At 42.7% G+C, this 8,624-nt stretch overlaps 1 pseudogene; it reads left to right on the top strand.

The window, feature by feature from the left end:
* The first annotated feature begins 4,408 nt into the window (after positions 1-4,408).
* Positions 4,409-6,291, top strand: LOC111183173 (ruvB-like 1; annotated as a pseudogene).
* The last annotated feature ends 2,333 nt before the right edge of the window (positions 6,292-8,624 follow it).

Consider the following 8,624-nt stretch of genomic DNA (forward strand, 5'->3'; position numbering starts at 1 on the left):
GTGGGATTTGGTCCATGGGATTTGGTTTGGGAGCTCCGCTGATTATTCCCAAGCGTGGAGTTGGTTGTAAGCTGGCTCACTCAGATGTGTGCGGTCAGCTCAAGTGTTTGCATGCAGGGCATCTAGTCCTCCAAAAAATGCAACAGTTATGGTGACACTAGGCATTGCTCTAAAATAGTGGCTCTAAAGGGCAGTAATTCTAAAGACTCAGGAGCTGAGAAGTCTTAGCAGATTGAGGCAGGCAGCCTTACCTCAGGAGGAAATACTTTATCGTGATATGGGGACCTGGCATCAGAGTTTGAGTGGCTTTTAATTAGCTGAGTTTCCAAGATGTTATCATTATCAAATTGTTTCTAAAACCATATACAAACTTATAAAAACTTTACTCACCCCAACACTTTCCTACTGTAGTGTACAGAGTATATGAAAGGTCAAGACATTAGGTAGCACTAAGAATGTAGGGGACTATGTGTTAGATGTTGGAAAAGAGGAGAGGCAGGGGAGGAAGACAGAGAAAGAGAGAATGATGAAGCTGTGTTCTCTTAATTTGAGAATATATATATAAATGCAATATATAGACGAATATTATTCTTATATTGAATCAGTAACCCTATTTTTAGATTATCTAGATATATAATTTGTTTTCTGGGGAGTGGAAAAACTAAAGATAATTGATGAAAATTTCAATTTTCTTTTATATATTTACAGCTACATAACTGTAGCCTAAAATTTGCTGTGACTAAGCTTTTGTGAATTACTTAGCATTTCACAGGTTGCTGGCACTGCATAATGAGAACTTCCTAATTCTGAGCTTTTTGGGTCTGAGTCCACCCACTCAGTCTAATGCACTGTGTCTTTGAAAAATCTCTTTACCCTAAGTATCTTTAGTTTCTTCCAATGCAAACTGAGAATAGTAACAGTGTTTCTGGATTTTTTTTTTTTTTTTTTTTTTTGTGGTACTAGGGCCTCTCACTGTTGTGGCCTCTCTCGTTGCGGAGCACAGGCTCCGGACGCACAGGCTCAGAGGCCATGGCTCACAGGCCCAGCCGCTCCGCGGCATGTGGGATCTTCCCAGACTGGGGCACGAACCAGTGTCCCCTGCATTGGCAGGTGGACTCTCAACCACTGCGCCACCAGGGAAGCCCGTGTTTCTGGATTTTTATGAAACAAATAATATACTGCAGTCATTCCTAAATACCTGTCCCTATATTGAGGTTAGTTCCATAACAAAGTTTTCATGGGTATATAGTAGAATAAGAAAAAAAAGATCACTGTGATGAGTATTAATCAAATTTTATACAATTTTTAAAAATGGAGATAGGGGCTTCCCTGGTGGCGCAGTGGTTCAGAGTCCGCCTGCCGATGCAGGGGACATGGGTTCGTGCCCCAGTCCGGGAAGATCCCACATGCCGCGGAGCGGCTGGGCCTGTGAGCCATGGCTGCTGAGCCTGCACGTCCAGAGCCTGTGCTCTGCAATGGGAGAGGCCACAACAGTGAGAGGCCCGTGTACTGCAAAAAAAAAAAAAACAAAAAAAAAACGGAGATAAGTTCGTTCTATGCTTTTGCTTTAAAATCTTCTTTATTTTACAAAATACCTTTTTGAGGTTTCTCCCTATTTCCCTCCTATTTTACTAGTAGGTAAAATCTCAAAGTCTCAAAATTGATGAGCTGATGATATAGAGACACTGGGCTCAACACAGATATGAGTCAGTGTTCCCATGAATTTTGCCTTTGTATGGAGTTATTCCTCTGTCTAGCAGTAGAGAGAGAGAGAGGGAGGGATCTTCAGATATAACATTTTTGGGTGAGTCCTTCTCAAAAACAGTGTTTTTGTCAATGGCAAAAAGCTGAAAACCTTCCCACTAAAATCTGAAACAAGACAAGGATGCCCACTCTTACCACTTCCATGCAACATAGTATTGGAAGTCCTAGCCACAGTGATCATACAACAAAAAGAAATAAAAGGTATCTAACTTGGAAGAGGTAAAATTGTCATTATATGCAGATGACATGATACTATATATGGAAAACTCTAAAGACTCCACACAAAAACTACTAGAATTGATAAAAAAATTGAGCAAGGTAGCAGGATACAAGATTAACATACAGAAATCTGTTGCATTTCTGAAATATCAGAAAAGGAAAGTAAAAAAAAAAAATCTCTTTTAAAATCATATAAAAAATGCTGAGGAATAAATCTGATCAAGGAGGTGAAAGATATATGCTGAGAACTATAAAACATTGATAAAGGAAATTGAAGATGATTCCACTGGACCACCAGGGAACTCCCTGAAGATGATTCAGATAAATGGAAAGATATCACATGCTCTTGGATTGGAAGAATTAATATTGTTAAAATGGCCATATTACCCAAAGCAATCTACAGATTTGATCCCTATCAAGCTACCCATGACATTTTTCACAGAACTAGAAAAAATAATCATAAAATTTATATGGAAGCATAAATGACCCAGAATTGTCAAAGCAACCCTGAGGAAAAAGAACAAAGCTGGAGGTATAACCCTCCCAGACTTCAGACAATACTACAAAGCTACAGTAATCAAAACAGTATGGTAAGGAATAAAGACACAGACGTAGAGAATGGACTTGAGGACACGGGGAGGGGGAAGGGTAAGCTGGGATGAAGTGAGAGAGTGGCATGGACATATATACAGTACCAAATGTAAAATAGATAGCTAGTGGGAATCACCTGCATAGCACAGGGATATCAGCTGGATGCTTTGTGACCACCTAGCAGGGTAGGACAGGGAGGATGGAAGGGAGACTCAAGAGGGAGGAGATATGGGGATATATGTATATGTATAGCTGATTCACTTTGTTATAAAGCAGAAACTAACACACCATTGTAAAGCAATTATACTCCAATAAAGATGTTAAATAAAAACAAACAAACAAACAAAAAAACCAGTATGGTATTGGCACAAAAACAGATGTATAGATCAATGGAACAGAATAGAAAGCCAGAAGTAAACCCACACACCTATAGTCAGGAGGCAAGAATATACAATAGAGAAAGGAGAGTCTCTTCAAAGAGTGGTATTGTGAAAGCTGGACAGCTGCATGTAAATCAATGAAGTTAGAACACACCCTCATGCCATACAAAAAAATAAACTCAAAATGGCTTAAAGACTTAAATATAAGACTGGACACCATAAAACTCCTAGAAGAGAACATAGGCAAAACATAAATCATAATCTCTGACATAAATCATACCAATGTTTTCTTAGGTCAGTCTCCCAAGGCAATAGAAATAAAAGCAAAAATAAACAAATGGGACCTGATCAAAACATAAGTTTTTGCACAGCAAAGGAAACCATAAACAAAACAGAAAGACAACCTAAGGACTGGGAGAAAATATTTGCAAATGATGTGACCGACAAAGGCTTAATTCCAACATATACAAACAGCTCTTACAACTCAACAGCAAAAAAACAAACAACCCAATCAAAACATGGGCAGAAGACCTAAATAGATGTTTCTCCAAAGAAGACATAGAGAAGGCCAAAAGTCACAAGAAGAGATGCTCAACATCACTAATCATTAGAGAAATGCAAATCAAAACTACAGTGAGAAAAAAAAAAACTACAGTGAGGTGTCACCTCACACTGGTCAGAATGTCCAGCATTAAAAAGTCTACAAATAGCAAATGTTGGAAAGACTGTGGAGAAAAAAGACCACTCCTATACTGTTGGTGGGAATATAAGTTGGTGCAGCCACTATGGAGAACAGTATGGAGGTTCCTCAGAAAACTAAGAATAGAGTTGCCATATGATCCAGTAATCCCACTGCTGGGCATATATCTGGACAAAACTATAATTTAAAAAGATACATAAACCCCCTATGTTCATAGTAGCACTATTCACAATAGCCAAGACTTGAGAACACCTAAATGTCCATCGACAGATGAATGGATAAAGAAGGTGTGGTACATATACAATGGAATACTACTCATCCATAAGAAAGAATGAAATAATGCCATTTGTAGCAACATGGATGTACCTAAAGATTATCATACTAAGTGAAGTAAATCAGAAACAGAAAGACAAATACCGTATGATATCACTTATATCTGGAATCTAAAATATGACACAAATGAACTTATCTATGAAACAGTCTCACAGACATAGAGAACAGACTTGTTGTTGCCAAGGGGGGTGGGGGAGGGAGGGATTGCAGTTTGGGATTAGCAGATGAAAATTATTTTAACATAGAATGGATAAACAACAAGGTCCTACTCTATAGCACAGGGAACTATATTCAGTATCCTGTGATAACTATAACAGAAAAGAATATGAAAAAGAATATATATATATATATATATATATTTGGTTTATATATATATATAAAACGAATCACTTTGCTGTATACCAGAAACTAACACATTATAAATCATTATATACTTCAGTTTCAAAAAAGAGTGTTTTGGGGGCTTTCCTGGTGGCGCAGTGGTTAAGAATCCACCTGTGGGCTGCCAGGGCTCAGCGGGCGCTCGGGCTCCAGGTGCGCAGGATGAAGATCGAGAAGGTGAACAGCACCACCAAGACACAGCGCCTCACCTCTCACAGCCACGTGAAGGGGCTGGAGCTGGTCGAGAGAGGCCTGGCCAAGGCGGTGGCCTCAGAGCTCGCGGGCCAGGAGAACGCGCGCAAGGCACGTAGTGTGATAGTGGAATTAATCAAAAGCAAGAAAATGGCTGGAAGTGCTGTCTTGTTGGCAGGGCCTCCTGGAACTGGCAAGAGAGGTCTAGCTCTGGCTATTGCTCAGGAACTGGGTAGTAAGGTCCCTTACTGCCGGATGGTGGGGAGTGAAGTTTACTCCATGGAGATCAAGGAGACAGAAGTGCTGATGGAGAACTTCCACAGGGCTATTGGGCTGCGGCTAAAGGAGACCAAGGAGGTATATGAAGGCGAGGTCACAGAGCTCACCCCATGTGAGACGGAGAACCCCATGGAGGGCTAGGGCAAGACCATCAGCCACATAAGCATAGGGCTCAAGACAGCCAAGCGGACCAAGCAGTTGAAACTGGACCCCAGCGTTTTTGAAAGTTTGCAGAAAGAGCGAGTAAAAGCTGGAGATGTGATTTACATCGAAGCCAACAGTGGGGCCGTGAAGAGGCAGGGCAGGTGTGATACCTACGCCACAGAATTCGACCTTGAAGCTGAAGAGTACGTCCCCTTGCCCAAGGGAGATGTGCACAACAAGAAGGAAATCATCCAAGACGTGACCTTGCATGACTTGGATGTGGCCAACGCATGGCCCCAGTGGGGACACAACATCCTGTCCCTGATGGGCCAGCTCATGAAGCCAAAGAAGATGGAGATCACAGACAAACTCTGAGGGGAGATTAACAAGGTGGTGAACAAGTACATCCACCAGGGCGTGGCAGAGCTGGTTCTGGGGGTTCTGTTCGTTGATGAGGTCCACATGCTGGACATCGAGTGCTTCACCTACCTGCACCAGGCGCTGGAGTCTTCCATCGCCCCCACTGTCATCTTTGCGTCCAACCGAGGCAACCGTGTCATCAGGGGCACGGAGGACATCACCTCTCCTCACGGCGTCCCTCTCGGCCTTCTGGACCGAGTGATGATCATCCAGACCATGCTGTACACCCTGCAGGAGTTGAAACAGATCATTAAAATCTGAGCTCAGACAGAGGGAATCAACATCAGTGAGAAGGCGCTGAACCACCTGGGGGAGATTGGTACCAAGACCACTCTGAGGTACACGGTGCAGCTGCTGACCCCGGCCAACCTGCTGGCCAAGATCAACGGGAAGGACGGCACTGAGAAGGAGCACATCAAGAAGATCAGTGAGCTCTGCTACGATGCCAAGTCCTCAGCCAAAAGCCTGGCTGACCAGCAGGACAAGAACAAGAAGTGAGATGGCCGAGGTCTTCTTCAAGGAGACTCTGGGTGGGCCCGGTCCCGGTCCAGCCTGTGGGTAGGATGCTTGCCCCCAGGTTGAGCTCTGTCTTCACTCAGGCGGGTGGCAGTGTTGTCAGTTTAGCATAGAAGGGTTTCTTTTTAAATTATTGTGACTCCTCCCGTGGTTGCATTGAAGAACCCTGCCTTATCTGGTGTGTTTTCTAATAAACCCTGATCGGTTATTTTGATGATTAAAAAAAAAAAAAAAAGAATCTGCCTGCCAATGCAGGGGACATGGGTTCAAGCCCTGGTCCGGGAAGATCCCACGTGCTGCAGAGCAACTAAGCCTGTGTGCCACAACTACTGAGCCTGTGCTCTAGAGCCCACGAGCCACAACTACTGAGCCCACATGCCACAACTACTGAAGCCCGCGCACCTAGAGCCCATGCTCCACAGCAAGAGAAGCCACTGCAATGAGAAGCCCGCGTACCACAATGAAGAGTAGCCCCTGCTCGCCACAACTAGAGAAAGCCCGCGTGCAGCAATGAAGACCCAATGCAGCCAAAAATAAATAAATAAAATAAAATTTTTTTAAAAAAGTGTTTTTGAACAGCTGCCTTAGAGATGTCATTAGTGCCTATAGAACCAAAGTGAATTGCTCCCAAGAGCATGGTGTGGCCTGATTAACACTGAACTTCTACAGTCAGCAACAGGCAATAGAATTGGGAGAGAGCCATGGGACTCCCTTATCCATATGTGTCTGGCCAGTGTCACAAAGCCAAATATGACTTTGAGTCCTGTGAGTCATTGGCATTTTCTGTCTCTTTTCTCCCCTATTCATGTTAATTGCTATAGGCTCATTTCCTAATTCACTTGAGAGACATTCACTGGGGTCCATTTTTTGTCAGGTATCAGGCTGAGTAGTTTACATACATTATTATCGCATTTAATTCATTCAACAGTTCAGTGAGGCAGGCATTATTTTCATCTTCAATTTTCACAGATGAGGAAATGGGCTCAGACGCCTATGTGCTGTACAAGGGCCACTGATCAAGAGTCATCTAACAGGGTTCAAGCTCAGGTGTCTCACATTCCGAAGGTCACAGCATGGGCCATGGAAAAACAGGTCCTTCTGTATCACAGGCAGACCTATGGTGGCAACATTATAAGCAAGGACTTGGAAATATGCAGACCTCAGTTGTTGCTGATATCGTTTTTAGTTTGTTTGGAAAATTACGAAAGTAATTGTCTAACATTGATGGTTGTTGTCATGACTAAATTAAATACTGTATATAAAATCCTAGAACATAATAAGCTTTTTTGAAATGGTGACTGTCAATAATAATGTTAACCATAGTAATTGGACTTTGATGTGGGTGGTATGACACTTTGTAGGAGGTAAGAAAATATATATAACAACGTGAAGTACAGCAGGAAGTTTGGGAGTTGGGTTGCAGGCTTGAGGAATTGTAATTAGAGATACAAAGATCATTGGAGGTGGGTTCCAGTGTGGTGAGGGCATCCTTGTTGAGTCCATCCTGGCCTGGTGGGCCCCGGCAGCCTAAGAGATGGAGTACAAGTTTGTGTGTGGCCACCGAGTTCACAGAGCTTTGTTCCACTCCTGCTGGGGAGGGACATGATCAGTGAGGGATGAGGTTCATGCAGCTGAGACCTTGCAAAAGGAGTCTGTATGGATGAGAAGCTGAGCCAGGCTCCCGAGGGGAAGCCCTCCACCCTGGCTGTCTGGTTTGTATTAAGTGGAGTCAGTCTCTGATTACCTTGGCCAAAAACCCTTTCCCCAATGGCCCAGGAACTGAAAGATTAGGATCCTTCTGGCAGCTGCTGGCATGTTCTGAACCACAATGTTTGAATTTACTCCAAGGCTGGGAACCAGCTGCCCCATGGAGTGAAAGACGAGGGAATTTCACATGTGCAAGAACCTGAAAGGGGGGAACTTGCTCTGGAAGGAAATGAACTCATAGCTCTTGCAAGCACAGCATTTCCTCCAGACTGGGGGATCACAGCCATGACTTAGACAGCTTGAGAAACTAAAATCCACTATTATAATGTATATTTAGAACGGGAAAAATTTAGGGAGTGTGGCATGTTTATTTATCATTTATTTGCACACATTTTCAGTGTAGATAAGGCACATCCTTCTCCAGAGGATGACTCATTTCTCTTGGTTTTTATCTTGGGCGTCGTCTGAGAGGATTGAGGAGAAGTGTGCTTAACGTTAATAAATTTTCTTGCATTTCCTATACATTTATACATATCTCCTCAAGAAATAGCTTAGTTAATAGTTACTGAGTGTCTGCCAACTGAATTGTCATAGATAAATATATATATTTATGGCAGTGTATTTATACTGCGATAGATAGGTAGATAGGAACATACATACATGCATTTAACTTATTTTGAAATAATTATAGATCTACAGGGAGTGGCAAAGATAGTATAGAGAGGTTCCTGTGTACACTTTCCCCAGTTTTCTCCAGTGATTATATCTTACCTAACAACAGTGCTATATCAAAACCAGGAAACTAATATTGGTACAAGGTATGCATAGGTCTATGTCATTTTGTTACATTTACAGGTTTGTGTAACCACTCCCTGACTCAAGATGAAGAACTATTATATCACCACAAAGGTCTTCCCCATGCTACCTCTTTACAGCCACACCCATTCCCTTGCCTCCACCATCCCTAACCCCCGGCAACCCAGTAATTTGTTCTCCAT

This window comes from Delphinapterus leucas, chromosome 3 (genome assembly GCF_059928025.1).
Source record: "Delphinapterus leucas isolate spDelLeu-1000000601 "Yukka" chromosome 3, BTC_Dleu_Yukka2, whole genome shotgun sequence".
Taxonomy (NCBI): domain Eukaryota; kingdom Metazoa; phylum Chordata; class Mammalia; order Artiodactyla; family Monodontidae; genus Delphinapterus; species Delphinapterus leucas.